This window comes from Trachypithecus francoisi, unplaced genomic scaffold (assembly GCF_009764315.1).
Source record: "Trachypithecus francoisi isolate TF-2019V2 unplaced genomic scaffold, Tfra_2.0 Lachesis_group3, whole genome shotgun sequence".
Taxonomy (NCBI): Eukaryota; Metazoa; Chordata; class Mammalia; order Primates; family Cercopithecidae; genus Trachypithecus; species Trachypithecus francoisi.
The window spans coordinates 48,420,825-48,446,030 of record NW_022681468.1 but is presented as its reverse complement, the minus strand read 5'-3'; the positions used below and the strand labels follow the sequence as shown (position 1 = coordinate 48,446,030).

General features: G+C 40.1%; 1 protein-coding gene and 1 non-coding gene across 2 annotated transcripts in view; both read left to right on the top strand.

Moving 5' to 3' along the window:
- The window catches only part of LOC117071020, a 121,403-nt gene that overhangs the window by 14,686 nt on the left and 81,511 nt on the right, over nucleotides 1-25,206 (top strand). The gene's annotated exons all lie outside the window — the stretch shown is intronic.
- Nucleotides 530-636, top strand: LOC117071664. The gene has a single exon (XR_004432429.1). It is a non-coding gene; the product is annotated as a U6 spliceosomal RNA (small nuclear RNA).

The window sequence follows — 25,206 nt, the reverse complement described above, 5'->3', positions numbered from 1 at the left end:
CACCTGCAATATAAAACGAAAACTTCACTCAACAGTTTCTAGAGCAGAACTTCTTTTCTCTTCACAAAATAGGTCTCACCCTTGGGTAAATAATAGGTGGCACATGCAAACAGTAACAGGGGAAGCTGTTTATTTGTTTGTTTGTTTGTTTGTTTGTTTGAGAAGGAGTCTCGCTCTGTCACCCAGGCTGCAGTGCAGTGGCGTGATCTTGGATCACTGCAAGCTTCGCCTCCCGGATTCAAGTGATTCTCCTGCCTCAGCCTCCCGAGTAGCTGCGACTACAGGCGCCTGCCACCACGTCCGGCTAATTTTTTTTTGTATTTTTAGTAGAGACGGGGTTTCGCGTGTTAGCCAGGATGGTCTAGATCTCCCGACCTCGTGATCCGCCCGCCTCGGCCTCCCAAAGTGCTGGAATTACAGGCGTGAGCCACCGTGCCCGGCCTTGTTTGTTTTTATATACTCTGAGCAACAGAATTTAGAAGCCAGCTCTCTTGTGTCCACCAAGTTCAGGCACATGAAGGGGAATGTAGTGCTTACTTCCGCAGCATATACACTAAAATTGGAACAACAGAGAGAACATTAGTACCGCCCCTGCGTGAGAATGACATGCAAATTTGTGAACCGTTCTGCATTTTTTTAATTACAAAAACAAAAAATAAAAAAATAAAGAATGAGTACATAAGCAGGAATTTTTTTAAAGATTGCAAAAGGTTCAGTGAAGAGAAATGAAATATACCACAGAATGAATAATATGCCAGTCAGTAAAAAATATATGAGAGTTCACCTGAAGCATGGATCCTTTCCACAATAATGGGCGGACAAACCCTTTTGTCCTTAAGACTACAGAATCCTTTGTTCTGATTCTGTGTTTGGTCTTCCTCCTCATCAACTAGCTGATTATGGGTCTCTGCTGGGCCTCCTTTAGGTCCTGTTCATATCCAAAGTTGGCCTATGCCAACCTGGTCACTTCTCTGAATCAGGACTGACTTAGGAATTACAAAAAAATCTTGGTCTCTGGGTGTTACTTGAAGTTTGAAATTTAATGTCAAGTGTCTTCATCAACTTTACGTCTACAGGTCTAGATATTTCTGTTCCTATTATGGTACAAATATCAGAGATGGCTCCTCATTTAATTGTGTAGTCATCTGTAAGTTGTTGTGACTGCCAATTATAAAACTCGTTTAATTTTGTTCTGCTGCTATAGAGAAAGGGGCCTACACATCCGCCCTAGTGTTGATAGAAAGGGAATGGTAACTACTCTGGCTACTGCCTGGAGTTTTCTTTTTTATTTCAGTCACTTACTTGTACATCCTTGGCTGGAGGATACTCCTTTTTTATATTCTTACATGTACTTCCATCATTAACTAAAAAATTAACTAAAGAACCATGTGCTTCTTTACTGGGGTTTTGTGTTTTACATGAGGCCCATTTGTATGTGGTTTGTATATACAACACATTCTTCTCCCAAGAATGCTAAAAACAAAGAAAAGGAAGGAAGGAAGGAAGGAAGGAAAAAGAGAGATAGAGAAAGAAAGAGAGAAGAAAGAAAATGACTGGAAAGAAAGAAAGAGACAGGCAGAAAGAAAGAAAGAAAGAAAGAAGAAAGAAAGAAAGAAAGAAAGAAAGGGAAAGAAAGAAAAAGAAAGAAAGAGAAACATGGCCCAGGAAGCACTCCAGCACTCTACTCTCGGGACTTGGGCTGAGTACAGGGCCTACTTTGGTCACTGTTCTTTAAAACACAAAGGATGTGGACAACCCAAAGTGAACAGAAAGAGCTATTTTGATAGAAATGTCTTATGGTCATCTCTATGAGCACAGCACATCAAGGGTAGGTTTGTTAAACTTGAAGAAGAACGGCTAAAGAGAGAATCCAATTAATGTCTTGAAAAGCATGGATATTTTCTAGAAAAGGAATTTTTATAGTAGTTCTCCATACCTTGAGAGATCCAAGATGATGAAAGAACTTAACATAGGAGCTGTTTCGGCAGAAACACACAGACTCACATCCCCAGGTTAGCTATCCTAGTGCTAAAACACAAGAATATGTTCATTGGTGGCCATTGTGGAATCTCTTTGTTTAGAGATCTCTGAGAAGAGATTTGTAAGCTTTGGTTAAATACCTTTATTTACACCTGCCTGAAGATAATCAAATGATTCTTTAAGTTTCCTTCTAGTTCTTATTCTATGAAGCAAACACAATTTTACAATTATTTTTATTAATTGGTGAGCAAAATATTTATTCCCAACTAGTAAACCCTAGGAAAGCCATCTCATCTTTTGAGGTTGTAGGAAGTTTATGTTGTAAAGATTTACTAGCTTTGAAATTCTCCCTTGAAAAAGCTCAGAGTCCCAGATTACATCTGTGATAGATTGTTTTGTGATATTTGGGGGGATATACTTTAAAATTTTTTTTTGTTATTTATAGTCAACATTATTTATAACTTAAAAATGTTTATTTTATGCCACAGGTTATATTTTATCTTTCAGAGCCCAGCACAAACGTTTAAAAAAACTAAACTATTTGTTACATCTTGAATATTAGTTTTGACTGGTTATGGTGGTGCAATGCAGCCTGGGCAATGTGATGAAGACACCCACTGCAAAAAAAAAAAAAAAGTTAATTTTATTATTTTAATCATCATACAGTAAAATGGACTTCTTTTGGTATACTATTCTGTGAATTTTTTTTTAATTAATTTATTTTTTTTTATTATACTTTAAGTTCTAGGGTACATGTGCATGACGTTTATATCATGTATAACTCCCCAATGCAATCCCTCCCTCCTCCCCCCTCCCCATGATAGGCCCCAGTGTGTGATGTTCCCCTTCCCGAGTCCAAGTGATCTCATTGTTCAGTTCCCACCTATGAGTGAGAACATGCGGTGTTTGGTTTTCTGTTCTTGTGATAGTTTGCTAAGAATGATGGTTTCCAGCTGCATCCATGTCCCTACAAAGGACGCAAACTCATCCTTTTTGATGGCTGCATAGTATTCCATGGTGTATATGTGCCACATTTTCTTAATCCAGTCTGTCACAGATGGACATTTGGGTTGATTCCAAGTCTTTGCTATTGTGAATAGTGCTGCAATAAACATACGTGTGCATGTGTCTTTGTAGTAGAGTAATTTATAATCCTTTGGGTATATACCCAGTAGTGGGATGGCTGGGTCATATGGTACATCTAGTTCTAGATCCTTGAGGAATCGCCATACTGTTTTCCATAATGGTTGAACTAGTTTACAATCCCACCAACAGTGTAAAAGTGTTCCTATTTCTCCACATCCTCTCCAACACCTGTTATTTCCTGACTTCTTAATGATTGCCATTCTAACTGGTGTGAGATGGTATCTCATTGTGGTTTTGATTTGCATTTCTCTGATGGCGAGTGATGATGAGCATTTTTTCACGTGTCTGTTGGCTGTATGGATGTCTTCTTTTGAGAAATGTCTGTTCATATCCTTTCCCCACTTTTTGATGGGGTTGTTTGTTTTTTTCTTGTATATTTGTTTGAGTTCTTTGTATATTCTGGCTATTAGCCCTTTGTCAGATGAGTAGGTTGCAAAAATTTTCTCCCATTCTGTAGGTTGCCTGTTCACTCTGATGGTAGTTTCTTTGGCTGTGCAAAAGCTCTTTAGTTTAATTAGATCCCATGTGTCAATTTTTGCTTTTGCTGCCGTTGCTTTTGGTGTTTTAGACATGAAGTCCTTGCCCATGCCTATGTCCTGAATGGTACTACCTAGATTTTCTTCTAGGGTTTTTATGGTATTAGGTCTAACATTTAAGTCTCTGATCCATCTTGAATTAATTTTCGTATAAGGGGTAAGGAAAGGATCCAGTTTCAGCTTTCTACTTATGGCTAGCCAATTTTCCCAGCACCATTTATTAAATAGGGAATCCTTTCCCCATTTCTTGTTTGTCTCAGGTTGTCAAAGATCAGATGGCTGTAGATGTGTGGTATTATTTCTGAGGACTCTGTTCTGTTTCATTGGTCTATATCTCTGTTGTGGTACCAGTACCATGCTGTTTTGGTTACTGTAGCCTTGTAGTATAGTTTGAAGTCAGGTAGCGTGACGCCTCCAGCTTTGTCCTTTTGACTTAGGATTGTCTTGGCAATGCGGGCTCTTTTTTGGTTCCATATGAACTTTAAAGCAGTTTTTTCCAATTCTGTGAAGAAAGTCATTGGTAGCTTGATGGGGATGGCATTGAATCTATAAATCACCTTGGGCAGTATGGCCATTTTCACGATATTGATTCTTCCTATCCATGAGCATGGTATGTTCTTCCATTTGTTTGTGTCCTCTTTGATTTCACTGAGCAGTGGTTTGTAGTTCTCCTTGAAGAGGTCCTTGACATCCCTTGTAAGCTGGATTCCTAGGTATTTTGTTCTCTTTGAAGCAATTGTGAATGGAAGTTGATTCCTGATTTGGCTCTCTGCTTGTCTGTTACTGGTGTATAAGAATGCTTGTGATTTTTGCACATTAATTTTGTATCCTGAGACTTTGCTGAAGTTGCTTATCAGCTTCAGGAGATTTTGGGCTGAGACGATGGGGTTTTCTAAATATACAATCATGTCATCTGCAAACAGGACAATTTGACTTCTTCTTTTCCTAACTGGATACCCTTGATTTCTTTCTCTTGCCTGATTGCCCTAGCCAGAACTTCCAACACTATGTTGAATAGGAGTGGTGAGAGAGGGCATCCCTGTCTTGTGCCAGTTTTCAAAGGGAATTTTTCCAGTTTTTGCCCATTCAGTATGATATTAGCTGTGGGTTTGTCATAAATAGCTCTTATTATTTTGAGGTACGTTCCATCAATACCGAATTTATTGAGCGTTTTTAGCATAAAGGGCTGTTGAATTTTGTCAGAAGCCTTTTCTGCATCTATTGAGATAATCATGTGGTTCTTGTCTTTGGTTCTGTTTATATGCTGGATTACGTTTATTGATTTGCGAATGTTGAACCTATTCTGTGAATATTTTAATGTACGTAGAGATTCAGGTAACCACCACTACAATCTGGATACACTAAGCTCTTTTAACATAAGATACTCTCCATATTTTAATAGCTTTGTCACTGAAATCCATTCTCTAATGTAACTGGTCAATGAGCAAAATATATAGTAGAGTATATAATACTTACTACAAAATGTAAAGTAGTGTTTACGTACAATAAAGTGCTTTACTGAAGATATTCTTAACAGATCCAAGTTGCTGAATCAGACTCATTGTGTTCAAATGAATTTTATGCAATTCCTTGTTATTGTAACAGCTGTCATTATTAACAGACAATAGCATATGCATATATACATATCAATATGAATATCAATTCTCCATAATTTTGAGGATTCAATAGTGTCTCATAAGGTTTTTTAGTTTTTAAAATCTAATTTAAACTATGACATAGATTTACAATCAGATTATAACATAGAACTTTCTGATTTACAATCAGATTTACAATTAGATTGTAACTTATAGTACTTTCACTCAATTGCTTGTTGTAGAATCTGCCCTGATTATGTTTTGTTTTATTTTTTCTTTAAAAGTTGCTTAGAACCCCGTCTCTACTAAAAAAAATACAAAAAGCTAGCCGGGCGAGGTGGCGGACGCCTGTAGTCCCAGCTACTCAGGAGGCTGAGGCAGGAGAATGGCGTAAACCCGGGAGGCGGAGCATGCAGTGAGCTGAGATCCGGCCACTGCACTCCAGACCCGGAGACAGAGCGAGACTCCGTCTCAAAAAAAAAAAAAAAAAAAGTTGCTTAGAGGCCAGGTGCGGTGGCTCATGCCTGTAATCCTAGCACTTTGGGAGGCCAAGGAGGGCGGATCATGAAGTCAGGAGATCGAGACCATCCTGGCTAACACGGTGAAACCCCATCTCTACTAAAAGTATAAAAAATTAGCTTGGCGTTGTGGCAGGCACCTGTATGCCCAGCTACTGGGGAGGCTGAGGCAGGAGAATGGCATAAACCCAGGAGGCAGAGCTTGCAGTGAGCAGAGATCACACCACTGCACTCCAGCCCAAGGTGACAGAGCGAGACTCGTCTCAAAAAAAAAAAAAAAAAAAGTTGCTTAGAACAGATTGCAGAAAATATGACTTCCATCATAAGCCATCAAAACAAAACAAACTCTTTGCCACAACAGATTTATGTATCCTAAAAATACTACACTCAAGATTAAAGAAATAGGTTTGGAGTTTTTTTGTTTTTGTTTTTGTTTTTTGAGATGGCATCTCACTCTGTCGCCCAGGCTGGAGTGCAGTGGTGGAATCTTGGCTCACTGCAACCTCCGCCTCCCGGGTTCAAGTGATTCTCCTGTCTCAGCCTCCCAAGTAGGTGGGATTATAGGTGCCCACCACCACACCCAACTGATTTTTGTATTTTTAGTAGAGACAGGGTTTCACCATGTTGTCCAGGCTGGTTTCAAACTCCTGACCTCGGGTGATCCGCCCGCCTTGGCTTCCCAAAGTGCTGGAATTACAGGCGTGCGCCACTGTACCTGGCCCAAGATTTGGAGATTCTACGCACCTTTTATGACTGAATTGGATACAATAAAAAGCTTGGGTCATTCTGACTTGTCTAAACTTCCTAAGAGGAATTAATACTATAGACAGAGTCTTTTTGATAGACCATGATGAGTCAGATCTTTTAGCAGTGTCAAATTTGCCTACCTGTTTGTAGATATAGAGCATGTTAATAATTTACTGTAAGCCAAGTTTGTATATACATAGGTAAATAATATAGGTAAGATAGCATTGATTTTTGGCTATGTTGTCTCTACAGATAGAAGAAAAGGTATGTTTGTAATTTTTAAGTAGCTAAGTTGAAAAAGTCAAGAATTTGTGCTCCAATAATTACAGTCAACACACTGAATTGTATTCTGTTAAACATGGCCCTTTCTTTCCATCCCTTCTTCAGAAAGGGGGTTTATTTTAAGACTGTAAACATCATACAATTAAAAGTACCTGGAAATTTAGTACCTAGTGTCAGAGAAGATACCACAATAGTCCAATGTAATGAGGTTGGATCATGTGTATTCTTCCAATTTTAGTCATTTGCTTTCAAAGCTATTATTTCACCCTTGCTGATAACCTCTCTTCAGTTTAAAAAAAAAAATTACCATTAACATTCACTCACTTTTTGCAGGTTTTGAACAGTTTTTTAATCCAACAAGCCATTTTACCTTACACAATAGATGCAGTCTTAGCCAATAATTTTCATTGTTAATAACATTCAATGGCTTTTTAACAATTATATGACATCCATTGAGTTCCATTTTCTTTCTATGGCAGTAATGCCCTCTAAAGCATTCCAACTAGTAAGGTACACAAGTATCGCTTTCATAAAGCTATGCTAGCTGTCTCTAATTCAATTACTTACCTCAAAGACTTTCTTCAATGCTGCAAAATTGTCTGGATACTTCCCCATTTCTGATGTTCACCTGAGCTGTTTGTGGTTGCTTGTACTGTAAAATGTTTCTTTATCTATTTTCCTTTTTTTTTTTTTTTTTTTACCATTTCACTTGTCATGAAGAAATAAATGGTTTCAGATTTTTTTTTAATCCTAAAGTATGATCATAGAAGTTATAGTAGTTATAGTAGTTATATAGCATAGTAGTGTAAGTGTAAAGAAGAGCATCTTGGAGGAAAAAGAATCAGTATCTCTATTCGTGAAGAAAGCCAAAATGTTAAAGTTCAAACTGTACCACCCATGCCACTGCTCATTGCTGCTTACCACTCTTCATCTCCTTATTTCTAAGAGGAAAGCTTATTTTGGATATTTGATTATTTACTTATTATCTCTAGAGGGTGGGCAGTGGGTGGTGCTGCTCAAATGAGCATGGTTCAAGGAGCAGACCTCTAAATACACTCAAAATGCAATAAAGATCAGAAACTACAGTATCTCCCTTAATTCACAGTGGTTGTGTTCCATGATCTCCAGTGGATGTCTGATACTTTGGATAATGCTGAACTCTATATATACTATGTTTTCTCCTATACATACATACCTATGACAAAATTTAATTTATAAATTAGTCACGGTAAGACATTAACTATAACAGCTAATATTATAGAGCAGTTATTAACAATATACTGTAATTGGCCAGGCACGGTGGCCTACGCCTGTAATCCCAGCACTTTGGGAGGCCAAGGTGGGTGGATCACCTGAGGTCAGGAGTTCGAGACCAGCCTGACCAACATAGTGAAACCCCGTCTCTACTAAAAATACAAAAATTAGCCGGGCATGGTGGCAGACGCCTGTAGTCCTAACTACTTGGGAGGCTGAGACAGGAGAATTGCTTAAACCCAGGAGGCGGAGGTTGCAGTGAGCCGAGATCATGCCACTGCACTCCAGCCTCCGTGACAGAGGGAGACGCTGTCTCAAAACAAAACAAAACAAAAACACACAAAAGCCAATATACTGTAATCAAAGTTTTGTGAATGTGATTTCTCTTTTTCTCTGGAATTTTCCATTTAATGTTTTTGAACCCTGGTTGATCTCAGATAACTGAAATCATAGAAAGTGAAACTATAGGTAAGAGGGAATTGCTGTAGAGAGGATTAAACCCCTCTACATTTTATAGTGATTGCTAAATTTATCTTTTGAAAACCCACTGGCTTTACCCCACAATTTCATCCTGGGAGAAAGTGGAAATAATGTTGAATACATTTTCAGAAGAGTCAGTATGTAGTTCTTTGCCACTAATCATGAATCATTTCTCTTATAAAATAAAAATTTGAAGCTAGTTTGTTATAGTTTTTTTTCTTTCTCTCTGAATTTTTAGGTATGGAAACTGATGCAAAATCTCTCATAGGTTTAATTCCATGGTGACTGAAATGATGAAACATTTGGCTGAAATAATTTTGTCTTTTTTAATCCCTCAAGATTAATGGTTATAACTCTCAATCCACCTACACCACTGTTAGGATTTTGAATAGCAGGACCCTGGTATTCCCACCACAATCAGCCTACTGTTGCTGTTCATTGACCTAGCAAACTACCAAACAGTTATTTCTTCATGGAATATTGGCTATAAATGCAATAGTAGTTGCAATATTATATATATAATTTTATTATATATAATATATAATATATATAATATATATATAAATGCAATTAGTTGTAATATTATTCTTGGTGAACAATCATAGTGATGCTAAAAGGATACTAATCAGATAGTGGTACTGCTCAAACCAGTATGGTTCAAGGAGCATGTATTTTGTGGTAACAGGCTGTCCTCTGACTCTGAAAGACAAGGCAGAAGAGCTTGAGGGTTGCTTAAGAAAGACCACTGAGGGAGGAAGACCAGGCTGCAGGTATCTGAGTTTACTTTCGAGAAGGGACAGCCTCTCAAAAGATCGCTGCTCAGGGAGTCATTTAACCTGTTCTCCAGGTTATCTATGTACACCTATCTTTTCATCTCCACTGCACAGAACTAACGTACTTCTTTTCTCACCCATGTGTGATAGGCATGTGTCAGGTGGCACCTAGGATATTCAGTAGAAAAGGGTGGAGATAAGCAGGTGAAAAAGCTGGGACTTTCTCAAGCGATTGAAAGCTTATGTATTCATCAGATCTATTTAATTTTGTATCCATTAGATTGAGAAATGCAAAAACATGTCCAGAAAAAGGACTGAAAATAGGAGGGCAAAGTCTGGTATGACTGGGTCATCAGTAAAGAAACTCCATTAAAAAAAGTGAAAAGCAAAGAAGGAGAAAAACCTAAGTTTCATTTCAACTAACCCAGTTTATCGGAGTCCAACTAGTTTTTTCCCCAGAATAAGTGGGACTAAATATATGAACTATTTTAATATAGGTTAATTAATGTCATAAATACAGATTCAAGAAGAAACACGATGACAAAAAATGAAATAGCACTATGTTTGGTTACGTATAGGTGCTAGGTGAAGGTGAATCTTCTCATTAGTTGAGGAACCATAGTTCATAGAGATTCTTTTTCTTCTGTGAAGTATCTAGTGTTAATTCAGGTATGGTAGTCCGTCCATGGTTTTATTCCTTCCTTCAACAAATGCTTATTAAGCCCCACAGTGAGCTAGATGTTGTGGGGACTATATGGAAGCCTAACTCGTGGGAACACATAGAAGCAAAATCCACAGTTGCTGCCCTAGCAATCAGGGTCCTGGCACTTAAGGATGGTAATTGATGGTGTCCTCAAGCATGGCAGTTGAGGAGACTTCAATGAAGGGAGTATTTACAAATGTGTTGGCAGGGACACAGGAAACCACAAGGGGTGGTGAAGCACATGAGACTAGCAACACTTGGGAGCCATTACCACCCATAAGCCTGAAGAGGTCAAGGAAAGGGCTGGGAACTGGAACCCAAGGCTAGCCGAAGCTGTGGTTGTGGCTGTAGCTGGAGGAGAGGGCCACCTGATGGATGCAGTGGCCTTCAGGAGATGAATGCTGACCCAGTGCATCCCAGCATGGTGGGCACTGGGCAGCAAATGCTACACACCCTCTCCTCCCACGCACTGATTCCTGCTGGTGGCTTGCATTGGTTAAACTCAACCAAGAGCCAGAACACAGGGGAACTCGCTGACATACTTCACAAAGATCTATGTCCTACTCTACAGAGAAGGGTAGAGAAAGGTAGAGGATGGTTCTAGAGGGGCAAATGGCATTTGCAGCATGCTGCCTTGGGACATACATGGAAAGAAACATAGCCACAAAATAAAGCTGCGATACAAACGATGTCACAAGATGACAGCGAGAAGTATAGACAACAGGTTCAGGTGAGGGATGTCATATAACTTAGGGAAGATCCCTAGGAAGAAAGGAATACTTTTTTGGGTTGGGCCTTTAAGAATGAGTAAGAATTTGGCCGGGCGCGGTGGCTCAAGCCTGTAATCCCAGCACTTTGGGAGGCCGAGACGGGCGGATCAGGAAGTTAGGAGATCGAGACCATCCTGGCTAACACAGTGAAACCCTGTCTCTACTAAAAAATACAAAAAAAAAACTAGCCAGGCGAGGTGGCGGGTGCCTGTAGTCCCAGCTACTCGGGAGGCTGAGGCAGGAGAATGGCATAAACCCGGGAGGCGGAGCTTGCAGTGAGCTGAGATCCGGCCACTGCACTCCAGCCCGGGTGACAGAGCGAGACTCCGTCTCAAAAAAAAAAAAAAAAAAAAAAAAAAAAAGAATGAGTAAGAATTAGATTAGCAGAGAGGAATATGGAGGACAGGGAACAGTGGAACAAAGACATGAAATAGAAATAAATATAGTATAGCTGACAGGCTGTATCCGACTGGCTGAAGCACAGAATAAGCAGATGCAGGCATGAGTTTGAGACCAGCCTGGCCACCATGGCAAAACCCCATCTCTATTAAAAATACAAAAATTAGCTAGGCATGGTGTGTGCCTGTAGTCCCAGCTACTTGGGAGGCTGAGGCAGGAGAATTGCTTGAATCTGGGAGGTGGAGGTTGCAGTGAGCTGAGATCACACCACTGAACTCCAGCCTGGGCGACAAGAGTGAAACTCCATCTCAAAAAAAAAAGAAAAAAAAGATACAGTTCCTTGGGAGTGATCCAGTTTCAGAAGGCAATAATTGAGAGTTTGACTCAGCCTGAACCTCATCTAGTTTAGACAGGATGTAAGTGAAGTGTGCTCTTCCAAAGCAGGTTCTGATGAATCCACAACAGGTGGTCACTAAATATTTGTTGACCAAATGAAAGAGATAAGTAATTAAAATGAAGTTACTATAAATTTCTATGATGTTTTGAAACAGTGCATAAGATGGCCATTTACATTGATTTCCAAAATCTAATCATCAGGCTAGGCACGGTGGTTCATGCCTATAATCCCAGCACTTTGGGAGGCCGAGGCGGGCAGATCACCAGGTCAGGGATTCGAGACCAGCCTGGCCAATGTAGTGAAACCCCATCTCTACTAAAAATAAAATAAAATAAAAATTTAGCCAGGTGTGGTGGCCGCCGCCTGTAATCCCAGCTACTCGGGAGGCTGAGGCAGGAGAATTGCTTGAACCCAGGAGGCAGAGGTTGCAGTGAGCAGAGATCATGCCATTGCACTCCAGCTAATCATCACGCAGACCCACTCTGAAAGCAGGAACTTGGTCTACCTTGTTCTTAAAATAATCCCATCTCCTAGCACAGAGCCCAGCTCAGAGCTACAGCATCATCCTATATCTGTTGAATAAATGCTGGGATAAATTAATAAATGAACGCATACTTGAATGCATTTATCCTTTTACAGTCAGGTTGCTTGGGGTGGTGATCCCTCCATACCCTTGGCAGGTACAGTTACTGTTAAGGTACATTAAGTAGTCAGCCTTTTAATGACTACTTGGTTTTTTTGGTTTGTTTTCTTTGTTTTTTTTTGTTTGTTTGTTTGTTTTTCTGAGATGGAGTTTCGCTCTTTTTGCCCAGGCTGGAGTACAATGGCACAATCTTGGCTCACCGCAACCTCGGCCTCCTGGGTTCAAGTGATTCTCCTGCCTTAGCCTCCCAAGTAGCTGGGATTACAGGCGCCCACCACCACACCCAGCTAATTTGGTGTTTTATAGTAGAGACGGGGTTTTACCATGTTGGCCAGGCTGGTCTCGAATTCCTGACCTCAGGTGATCTGCCTGCCTCGGCCTCCCAACGTGTTAGGATTACAGGCGTGAGCCGACTACTTGTAAGTGCTTCTTAATTTTTCCTCCCTTTAATTTCTTGTGAGTCTCAGATTTGCAGTTGTTCAAATAGCTTAAATATAAGGGTGAGTTAAAAAACAACTCAGGCCCTGCATCAGCTTTGAGAGGCAACCCATGAGAACACCACATTTCAGACGCAGGGCTTCTGTCTCCAGCCTCCAGCCCGGGGTATGCGCACCTGCAGCTGGCCTCAGTGCCACTTGCTGCAGTGGAGGTGGATCCTGGGCTCCTTTCACCTTTGTTCCTTTCTTTAAGCATTCAACTTCTTTTCCCACTGCCATTAAAATCATATTAAGTAATTCTGAAGTGCTTCCCATAAACACCAAATGAGAAGTACAACCGTGAGAACAATTATCTACCTGTGTGGAATAGGTTATTATTTTAGTTTGTAATCCGAGTGACATTCATTTTAGAGAAGAGAGTATTGGGGGTGTACACCCTCCCCACATGCCCCATTTACCCAACAAAGAGTGAGGCACTTTTTCTTCTTCCTTAATAGGTAGCTTTAACCTTACTGCCTTGTTAATTACGATACCTGAGGGTAAATTCCTGTTTACTGGCTTTTAAACATTACAATTTTTATTTGCCATCAGACACAAAGAGAGAACTAAGTTCAAACTTATTTTATGGCTTATAGAAGCTAAAAGTCAGACAAGGTTAATATCGTCAGATGATGATAAATATGTGGTAATTTTAACTTTAAAGTGGACAGCCCTCCTTTTATGGTGAATTACATTTGCACAACCTAATTTCTCATTGAGTTGAATTTCAGTTTAACAATTCCTACCTCTTTGAGGAGATCCAAGGTTTTCAGGTGTCTCTAAGATCTGGGAATACCTACTGCAATCCAACTGTGGGAGAGGTGCTCTGTGTTTGTATTTAGAAAGAAACAGAAAAAGATTGTTAGTGCCGATGGCACCCTGCTGACCTGAAGAGGGAGTTTGTGATGAGGGGGTTTTCAGAATCTTGTGCCTGAGATAGGATGAATTCTTTTCACTTGAACAAAAGATTGTTTATGATGAAAACCTTAACCTATACACTCTAAGACAGACTGAAATGTAAAAAAGGTGAAAGGACTCTGAAACACATGGATGAAAAAATGTTTTAAACCTGTGTGTTAGAAATACAATTAGGCATATGATGCCTTCAGTTCTGAGTATTTGTTCTAATTTATGAATTTTTTTCTTGTTTTAAAGATTTTCCCTCTGCTAAATATACTTAGATTTTAATGTGCAGATGTGTTTGCCAGCATTCAGTTTCTAATGTATATGTCATATTCTAAGCAAGTTTTTAGTAGAGATTATGAAATTAAACTGATACATTTAGTTTTTGTCCCCAGTAATAATTATTATGGATGCTACATAAAAATAACACAATAGCCGGGCGAGGTGGCTCAAGCCTGTAATCCCAGCACTTTGGGAGGCCGAGACGGGCGGATCACGAGGTCAGGAGATTGAGACCATCCTGAATAACACGGTGAAACCCCGTCTCTACTAAAAAATACAAAAAACTAGCCGGGCGAGGTGGCGGCGCCTATAATCCCAGCTACTCGGGAGGCTGGGGCAGGAGAATGGGGTAAACCCGGGAGGCGGAGCTTGCAGTGAGCTGAGCTCCGGCCACTGCACTCCAGCCCGGGCGACAGAGCGAGACTCCATCTCAAAAAATAAAAAAAAAACAAAAAACCACAATAGTACATGTTTGAAGACCACTGTACTTCAAACTACAATGTACTTCAATGCTACATTGAGACCACTATAGCATTCCAATAGGTGGAATTTTTTTTTCCTTTTAGAAAGTTCATGAAGAAATGAAAAAAAAAATCTACTTTGGTCTGAAATATGAGACATGAAATCTCAGTTGAGGAGTATAATTTGGAATTATTTAAACATTTTTCAAATGTCTTCTGAACCCTAACAAATTTTAAATTGACAAACAAGAAAATTAATTAGGTTTTTGTAACTTCCCATCACCTCTTTCGGTAAGAAACAAAGATGGTCTACTTTTTCACTGTATTGAGCAAGCTGTAGGCATTTTAGCAAATAAGAAAAGAAAAGATGGCTTAATGACATGGTGATTTAGGATTTCTAAATTTAATTGATGGGATATAATTATTTAATTTAATTAATTATTTTATTTATTTTTGAGATGGAGTCTTGCTCTGTCACCCAGGCTGGACATGCAGTAGCGCGATCTCGGCTCACTGCAACCTCTGCCTCCCAGGTTCAAGCAATTCTCTGCCTCAGCCTTTCAAGTAGCTGGGATTACAGGCACCTGCCGCTGTGCCCAGCTAATTTTTGTATTTTTAGTAGAGACGGGGTTTCACCATCTTGGCCAGGCTGGTCTTGAACTCCTGACCTCGTGATCCACCCGCCTCAGCCTCCCAGAGTACTGGAATTACAGGCATGAGCCACCGTGCTCAGCCAATAATTTTAAATAAAAACATTTAAAATAAATAATCTGTAATTCCATGTCTGATAGGGTAGGCAAGGTTGCAGTAGTAAATACACCCAAACAAGTAATGGGTCAGGACAATGGAAGTTTAGTTCTTGCTCATGTCAGAGTCTTGGGAATATGAACAGAATCTCCAGTAGCTCTCCTTCACGCACTTCTTTAGGGTACCAGGCTGATAGAGACTTTGCCATCTTCAAATTCTATAGTCACTGTAGTTATCTCCATCATAGCCAGCTGGAAGGGAGAAAGAGTACAGAGGAGAATGGGAGGGCATTATGGGCCAGGGAGGGAGTGGCACACGTCCTGTTCCCATTCCATGTGGCTGGAACTTAGTCACATGGCTACCTAACTGCAAATGTATTCTAGCTCTGTGCCTAAGAAAAAGGGTACATAGATTTTGGTGAGTAGCCAATAGCCTCTGCCACAGTCTAGCACCCTCCCAGCCTGGCAGACTGTGTGATATGTAGTATTCCATTAACATTTGCTGAATTGAGTATGTATATATTGCTTTCCAAAATCATGTATGTTTCCATGATGACACAATAGGATAGTCATGCTATTTCCTGTTTTGCTACTGTGACTTCATAGTTTATTACTTGTTTCGGTAGTTACTTATATCCCAATTTGTTATAAAAAAGAATTAAAGATACAATAATCTGGCAACATGAAATAACTTGTCATTAACTAATAAATATTTTTCTATGCTTCTGAATAGGCTTAATAATTGCAATGCTACAATTAAATTTATTAAGTCTTATTCTAAATGTTGACATATTTTTGGTTTATACATATGATTAAACATAACTGTAAAGGGATTATTTTTGTGCACATATGTATTTATGTTGGTTGAAGTAGTTGCTTACAATAAATCCTAGAAGTGAAAATATCGGATCAAAAGAAGTAAATATTTTCATGATTTTTATGAGGTATTTACAGTATTGGCAGAAATGAGTGCAAAGTTCAGTGAGGCTGCAACCTCATCAGTCTGAATGGCATTGGAAACACATTTCAATGCCTAAAATGTGCAAAAATGATACTAATTGTTTTAATTTATATTTCTTTGATTGTTAGTGAAATTTCCTTACTACTTGCCCCTCTTTGGGGAAGTAGTTCTTCTCTCTTTAGATTTGATGACTTATTGAGTGCTATCATTAAACATGGTACTTGGAAATAAAATTTATTTTTAAAATTTTGCCAGGGCAGGTAAGTGGAAAAAATGGGGAGATGTTGGTCAAAGGTATGGACTTTGAGTTATAAGATGAATAAGTTCCAAGTATCTGATTTACAGTGTGATGACTATAATTAATGGTGTATTGAAATGTTCTAAGAGAGTAGATCTTAAGTGTCCTCACCCCACACACCACCGCACGATGGTAACTATGTATGGTGATGGATGTGTCAACTAATTTGATTGTGGCAATCATTTTACAGTGAATATGGATGTCAAATCATCAGGTTGTACACCATGCATATATACAATTTTTATTTGTCGGTTATACCTCAATAAAACTGGAAAAATAATTTGTTTTAAATGGGATATAAATAACATCTGTACGTTTTTCTTGGTTGGGAAACAAAAAAACACTAGTTAGTTGGAAGTTCTTTTTTTTCTTTTCTTTCTTTTCTTTTTTTTTTTTTTCTTTTTTGAGACATCTTGTTGCCCAGGCTGGAGTGCAATGGCACGATCTCAGCTCACTGCAACCTTCACCTCCCAGGTTCAAGCGATTCTCCTGCCTCAGTCTCCTGAGTAGCTATAATGACAGGTGTGCCACCACACCCGGCTAATTTTGTATTTTTAGTAAAGACGGGGATTCTCCATGTTGGTCAGGCTGATCTCAAACTCCCGACCTCAGGTGATCCGCCTGCCTCAGCCTCTCAAAGTGCTGGGATTACAGATGTGAGCCACTGCACCTGGTAAGAAGCTCTTCCTTTTAATTTTATGTCATTAAGAGTCTATGACTCATAGATACTAGCTGTGTGTGACTAATATTTCTTAGTTTTAGGAACTTTGTACAAAAGATTAAACAATAAAGAGTTGTTATTTTTTAAGAATATTTCAAATATCAGAAGACACAAAGAAATAGTGGGAAAAGTGAAAAAAGCAATAAAAGTAACAAGAGAAAAAGTAACAAGAGAATTAAACTGAATTATAGCTGGAAACAGAAGTAAAGAAGAGGCAGAAACACAAAGTAACATAGGAGAAAGATGAATAGTTTTGGTCCTATACTCATAATAAATAAGGAGACGAATTATTATATAGTGATTTTCATCTCTTAAGTAGACATACATCCCACTAGAATACAAGCTCTGTGTGACAGTAATCTTGCCTGATCTTGACTGTGTTCCCAGCACTTAGAAGAGAGCCCGTTATAGTGGTGGGTGTTTAATGATAATTGTTAAAATAGATTTGTAAGTCAAATAATTTCCAAATGGGAAAAATATACACCTTGAAATCTCATTGGAAAGGTGGCAAAAAAATAATACAAGATGGTACAGTGACCTGTGATTGTTTGATTCAAACACTTTATTAGGTCCATGCAAGTACTGTGACCACCCGGTAACAAACGGCTCACAGTCTTTTAAGTTGACTGGCCATACCAAAAGAAGCCTTGGAAGGGGAGGGAGAATTTCACTCCACTGTAATCTCAGTGCCATCTCTCCTTCAAATAAGTGTGCTCTAATAAGGAAAACTGATGTTTCTATTAGTCTTAAAATATGAATAAGGCCGGGCGCAGTGGCTCACACCTGTAATCCCAGCACTTTGGGAAGCCGAGCAGGGTGGATCGGGAGGTCAGGAGATCAAGACCAGCCTGGCCAAGATGGTGAAACCCCGTCTCTACTAAAAATACAAAAATTAGCCAGGCATGGAGGTGTGTGCCTGTAGTCCCACCTACTCGGGAGGTTGAGGCAGGAGAATCACTTGAACCTGGGAGGTGGAGGTTGCAGTGAGTTGAATTCATGCCACTGCACTCCAGCCTGGGTAGCGGAGTCTTGCTCAAAATAAATAAATAAATAAATAAAAATAAAGGCATTTTTAGAAAACTTTATTCTCTCATGGATTTTAAACACACAATCTAAATAAAAAGAAAACACTTATTCTAATAAAGAGTAATGATAATTCCCTTATACTTTTCTCCTTCCACTCTGATTGCTTTTCTGGATTGAATTCTGAAAAGAATTGTGTAAGACAAAGAAAATAATGACATGAACAACTATTATACAAGGCTGGAAATGTTAGGGGCCCTAAGAAATGTTTAGGTAAAGTATTATGAGGGTTTGGGAAAAGGAATGATCATCCCTTCTATCAGTCAGTGTCTTTGACTGCAAACAATAGAAACTGGTAGTGGCTAATTTAACAAAGAACTTCATTGGATGGATATGGAGTTCTTCATGAAATTAAACTGTAGGTCAAAGAACCCAACACTTGCAAGAACTAGAGTAGGTCAGCTACAGGGATCCATTAGTAGGAGTCATTGTTGGCCTCTTCAGGGCATCAGTGAGCTCCAGCCATTTTCTATGCTCACAAAATGAGTCAAGAGTCAAATTGCAACCTGAGAGAGACATTACTAGCACGTGCACAAGTGCAATTCTGATTGGCCTAGTGAATCTCATATTTCCATCCCCTCACCAGAAAGACTGGGACATTTTGAGTTATAATTCCATCAAGACTGCATGCATCCCCAAGATTGATTGTATTCTCAAAGCAAAACCAATGCATCCTAGAAGTATCCAAATCATTCTGAAAGAATGGTGAATGAATAACGTCAGGCAAGAAAAAAGCCATAGGTGTCCACAATACTCATTGGGCTGGGGATACAGGAGTCAGAGAAACCATCATGAAAGAGTTCATATTGGAATTAGGTCTTAAAAATACATAGTATTTGAATATTCAGGGATGAAGAGGAAGGGTTAGGTTTGAAGACAAGAGATCATGGCATAAACAGAGGTATATATGATGGACCAGAGAACAAAGTCTGTCCTATAGAGGTATACAGGGAAGAGAAAATGGTTCTGTTTGGATAGAGTATAGAGTAAGAACAAGCCATGAAGAATCATGAATACTAGCCTAAGGAGTTTGGATTTTATTCTGTAAGCAATTGATGGGCTGATATTTTTGAGATGGGAGATGTAGCTATGTAATTAAATATTGGAATTAGTTATGTACTTTTTTAAAGGGAAGATGTCTTTGGTGACAAGGGATGGAAGGGAGGAGAAGAGATTAGATGCAAGAAAACCAGTTCAGACATTATTGCAAAAGCTTGGTCTAGAATTACTAAGGAGCTGAATGACTATCATCACTGTAGGAATATAGTTGAAGAGAGAGGCACAAGAAACATTATAAAGGCAACATATAGCAACAGGGCTTGCTGTCAACCAATACTATATGAAGTGAAGCTGAATGTGGGACTGAAGACTCTATCATTAAAATTCCAGGAAATATTATGACTCAGAAATACTAACAATGTGGCTGGGTGCGATGGCTCATACCTGTAATCCCAACACTTTGGGAGGCCAAAGCAGGCGGATCACTTGAGGACAGGAGTTCCAGACCAGCCTGGCCAACATAGCGAAACTCCATCTCTACTAAAAATTACAATTAACTGAGTGTGGTGGCACCCGCCTGTCATCCTAGCTACTTGGGAGGCTGAGGCATGACAATCGCTAGAACCTGTGAGTGGGAGATTGCAGTGAGCTGAGATCATGTCACTGTACTCCAGCCTGGGCAACAGAGTGAGACTCTGTCTGAAAAACAAACAAAAAAACAAAACAACTAGCAATGCAATTCAGCCACTGTTGCAAGTTCATTATCAGCTAATCAAATATTCTTGATGATTACAATCAAGCTATTTGAAAAAAATCCTTAAATGCATGAATGTAATCTTATAGCTTAAAACTTCAAAGTGAAGGGAACCAATTCTGACAATATATATCTACCTTTCATTAAAAACAGCAGGAAAGACACTCCAGGGCTGGATTGGCAAACTTCTTCTGTAAAAGGTCATATGGTAAACATTTTAGGCTTTCTGGGCCATACAGTCTCTGTTATAGTTACTCAACTGCGTGAAAGCAGCTGTGAATAATATTTAAATGAATGAATGTAGTTGTGTTCCAATAAAACTTTATGGACACTGCAATTGAATTTTATATAATTTTCATATGCCATGAAATATTCTTTTGTTTTTTCCCTACCATTACAAAATATAAAAACTATTCTTTTTTTTTTTTTTTTTTTTGAGGCAGAGTCTCGTTCTGTCTCCCGGACTGAAGTGCAGTGGCCGGATCTCAGCTCACTGCAAGCTCCGCCTCCCGGGTTTACGCCATTCTCCTGCCTCAGCCTCCCATAAAAACTATTCTTGTCTCATAGGTCATGAAAAAAGAGAAAGTAGGCTGGACTTGTCATTTACTGTTAGTGTCATTGTGTCCTACGACAGCACTAGAAACCAGGACCAACCTATCTTTTGTGAGTCAACAACAAGATGAACTTATTCTGAAAGCAGTAGTTGAACTAAGAGAAGGAAAATATGAGAACAAATTAATATCTCAATAATTTATTCTGTTCTACTTGTTTTTGTTTCAAATGAATGGAGTTTTTAAAAAACTGTCCTTCCTAATGTAGCAAGTTTTTTTTTTTTTTTAACTTTCCGTTCTAATGTAGCAAGTTTTTTCTTTTTTGACTTTCCTTTCTAATGGTGTCAATACTTGTTAAAATACAGGTTAGGCTAAAGTAACAGAGGCATTCTAAAATACAATGGTTTGAACAGGATAGAAATTTATTTATCTCTCAAGTAAGGGTTTGAGTATAAGTAGTCTGAGGCTTTCAGGGAGGCTTGGGGGTGTCAGAGGTGCAGGCTGCTTCTGTCTTTTGCTCCATCATCCTCAACCCACAACTCTGAACTCACAGTCTATGATGGCTGCTCCAGCACCTACCATCACATTTGCATCCCAGCCAGTGGGAAGAGGAGAAAGAAGAAGCAAAGGCCATACTCCTTTCCTTTAAGTGCCAGCTTAGAAGTTGTATATATTACTTCTGTTCACATTTCATTGGTCAGAAGTTAGCGATGTACCTACAGCTAGCTGCAGAGGAGGTAGGGGTTTGGAAATACAATCATCTGGGAAGTCATGTACTCAACAAAAATGGGGCCGTCTATCCTTTTTTTTAGACGGAGTTTCGCTCTGTTGCCCATGCTGGAGAGCAGCGGTGTGACCTCAGCTCACTGCAAACTCCACCCCCCTAGTTAATGCCATTCTCCTGCCTCAGCCTCCCGAGTAGCTGGGACTACAGGTGCCCGCCACCACGCCCTGCTAATTTTTTGTACTTTTAGTGGAGATGGGTTTTGACCATGTTAGCCAGGATGGTCTCGATCTCCTGACCTCGTGATCCACCCGCCTCGGCCTCCCAAAGTGCTGGGATTACAGGCATGAGCCAGCGTGCCCGGCCATGGGGGCGTCTATCTTTAAAGAGATGGATAGAATAGATATTGTTAAAAATCGGAAGACAGTAGGTGATCTCTGCCAAGCCTCGCATATTGCTAAACAATTTCTATACTCTATACGGAGATCATTTTAATTGCTTCAATCGGGGGAAAGAAGTTATTCAAAATATATTTAATGATTACCTTAAATCCTAAAAATCTCAAGGAGTTATTCTGGTGGCAGCCTCTTTTCCAAGGCTTTTACCTTAGTAGCTTCCATAACATCAGAAATGTATTCAACAAATATATTTGAGCACCTATAGTGCCGGGCATTTTTCCAGGCAAATAAATGTCCCTGTTTCCTACACCACAAACAATGTTTACTCTAACACATCATCTCTGTTGAAGACACTACCTTGAATGTGTAGTAAAGGCTCCTAAAAGCATGGGGAATGAAAGTTGGGAGTCCTGGTGTCAGAATACAAAGTGAAGGGTGCTTTGAGGTGGTGAGGGGTAGGAGTTGGGGGTGGACTCCAGCCCTTCAAAATCTCCATCAGTCCTACAATTTCACCCCCAGTAAACATGGACTCCAAACACTCAGACTGTTTTCTGTGTAAACATTTTTATTTTTGAGACAGTCTTGCTCTATTGCCCAGGCTGGAGTGCGGTGGTGCCATCTCGGCTCACTGCAACCTCCGCCTCCTGGGTTCAAGCAATTCTCCTGCCTCAGTCTCTCAAGTAGCTGGGACCACAGATGTGTGCCACCACACCTGGGCAATTTTTGTATTTTTAGTAAAGACAGGATTTCGCCATGTTGGCCAGGCTGATCCCGAACTCCTAACTTCAAGTGATCTGCCCGCCTCTGCCTCCCAAAGCACTGGGATTATAGGCGTAAGTGACTGACCGCACCCAGTGGTGCAAATATAATTTCAAGAGAAGTTCTCTGTCGGGCGCGGTGGCTCAAGCCTGTAATCCCAGCACTTTGGGAGGCCGAGACAGGCGGATCACAAGGTCAGGAGATCGAGACCATCCTGGCTAACCTGATGAAACCCCATCTCTACTAAAAAATACAAAAAACTAGCCGGGCGTGGTGGCAGGCGCCTGTAGTCCCAGCTACTCGGGAGGCTGAGGCAGGAGAATGGCATAAACCCGGGAGGCGGAGCTTGCAGTGAGCTGAGATCTGGCCACTGCACTCCAGCCTGGGTGACAGAGCGCGACTCCGTCTCAAAAAAAAAAAAAAAAAAAGAGAAGTTCTCTGTCTTACTTTTCTGCCAGATTGCACCTATTATTTTTAGAAATTCTAGACCCCTCCTGGTGGGGGGATTGGGACTGATATTTAGGTAGCTCTCTCCCAATGCTCCCAACGGGAAAATAACAGTGGATCCTAAAATAAGAGCCTACCTGCATGTGTTTGCATCTTTCCCAAGTTGTATTCTCTAAAAAGAAAGAAAAGCAAGCTGGCAAACACTAAGCACTCCACTGGCATGACTTCAGAATGCTTGTGATTAAGATATTCTGCTTATTGTTAGTCAAAGATCTAGGCCTGCCTTGCTCCACATAAATAGAAGCTCTGTTTCTCAGCTGCCTGTGAGCATCCTCTTACATGTCCTTAGGGTGCTAGAACAGCGGGACTTCTCTAAATGGTTCTTAGACTTGAAGAACATGAAAAGAAGCAGCGAAGGGCTCCTGAAAGCATTTACATTGACAAGTAATATGTATCGACAGTACATTTTTCCTTTTCTTGCTATTAAGTAAAAGTCTTTGTGCGCCGCTTTCCGTTGTTAACTCCAAGGGTAATTGAGGCGGCAGCAGCGTGGACAGCAGCAGGAGTTGGCTGAAATTAATTAAGTGAGGTGGTTTGGACTGCATCATCCTCACTCCCTGCCACTCCCTTGTACTTTAATTGCTTGGGATTCAAGGGGCATGGAGCAGGAGGGAAGAGTGACATGGCCGTGCAAGGTAGAAAGAACCAGAAGTATTTGTTTGGAGTTCAGTCACTTGTTTCAGGTGGTTGGAGAAGCCACAGATTTAAAGAAAAAGCACCTTTGGTTTCTATAGCATGAGTCAAAGCAATTAAGTACCAATAACAGCTGACACTTATTGAGCTCCTTTTATATGCCAGACACTGTTTGTTGTTGTTGTTGTTGTTGTTGTTTGTTTGTTTGTTTTTAGATAGGGTCTCACTTTGTCACTCACCCAGGCTGGAGTGCAGTGGTGTGATCGCGGCTCACTGCAGCCTCGACCTCCTGGGCTCAGGTGATCCTCTGCCTCAACCTCCTAAGTAGCTGGGATTATGCTTGACTAAATTTTTTTTGTATTTTTTGTAGAGACGGGGTTTCTCTATGTTGTCCAGGCTGGTCTCAAACTCCTGGACTCGAGTGATCTGCCTGCCTTGGCCTCCAAATGTGCTAAGATTACAGGCTTGAGCCAACGCGCCCGGCCTAGGCACTGTTCTAAGAGCTTTATGTATCATTATCTTATTTGATTCCAATAACTCTCTGTGGTAGGTGCTCTTATTGTTTGCATCTTTCAGCTAATGAAACTGAGGCTGGAAGAGGTTAAGGCTTTCAGCAGCAGGCCCAGAATTCTATTGTTGGCAGTCTGACTCCAGAGAAGCAAGCCATTCACTGTGCATGGCAGTGATGCCTCATAGATAGACGAATGCCTGGTTGTTATTTCCCTCTTGATTTACAGCATTGATTTTTGTCACAGGTGAGAGTATAGATTAGCATATCTTAGTTGAAGAGAAAATAAAGTTAAATCATAAAGAAGAGAACACTAGAAAAGTGTGATGTTCGAAAAACGGCAAAGAGCTTGTGCCTTTTTTTCCCTGACTGCCTGCTAGCACATTTCTTGCTGTAGAGAACTACCTATAGTACAACAGTACTAGATTCTACATAAAGCAATTTACTATTTTTTGAAAAGTGATAATGGCCTTGTTTTCATCTTAAGAGTTGAGAGTGGCAAAAAGACTGATAGCACCCTCAGAAGCATGCACTTAGCAAGATTCCCTAAATAGTTGTTTCCTTTCCAGTCCTGACCCAGTAACCTCTGGGCCATTCTATTCCCTGGAATCTCCTGTATAGGGCCCTGAAGAGTATGCTGATGCCTGCAACATCCTTTTAGGATTTGAAGACCTGTAGACAAATGGCTCCTGGGGACAGGGAACGTATCAAAACATAATCCTTACTCAGAACAGAATTGAGTTCGGTTTGAACCCAGCAATCAAGGAATGAAAGGTGAGTGCATTAACCTACCATGTTATCTGTATAGGAGTTTTATATCTTAAATGGAACAGACATCCCTGCAAAACAATAATGGACTGAGATTAATGAGTTACAGGTGACCCTCAGACATGGGAAGGTTGACTTTGGATAAGCACCCACAAAGGTCAAGTGCTTATCTGAATTAACCACAAGTCTTGGATCTGGGGTAAAAATAAAGGACGAGAAATACTCCAGAGAGAGGCTTTCTTTAACCTGAGTTTTGTGTCCTTTCTTACCTTCTGCTAAATTCTGCACTGGATTGGACAAGCCCTCTTCTTGTGCCATTTCCACACACATCTCTGGCCTACACTAGATCTTAGCATTTTGGAAACAGCATGAAAACCCAGAGCAATGCTTTTCAGACATCCAGGGTTTCAGGATGTATATTGTAGATCAATTATTTTTGTTAACATAGCAT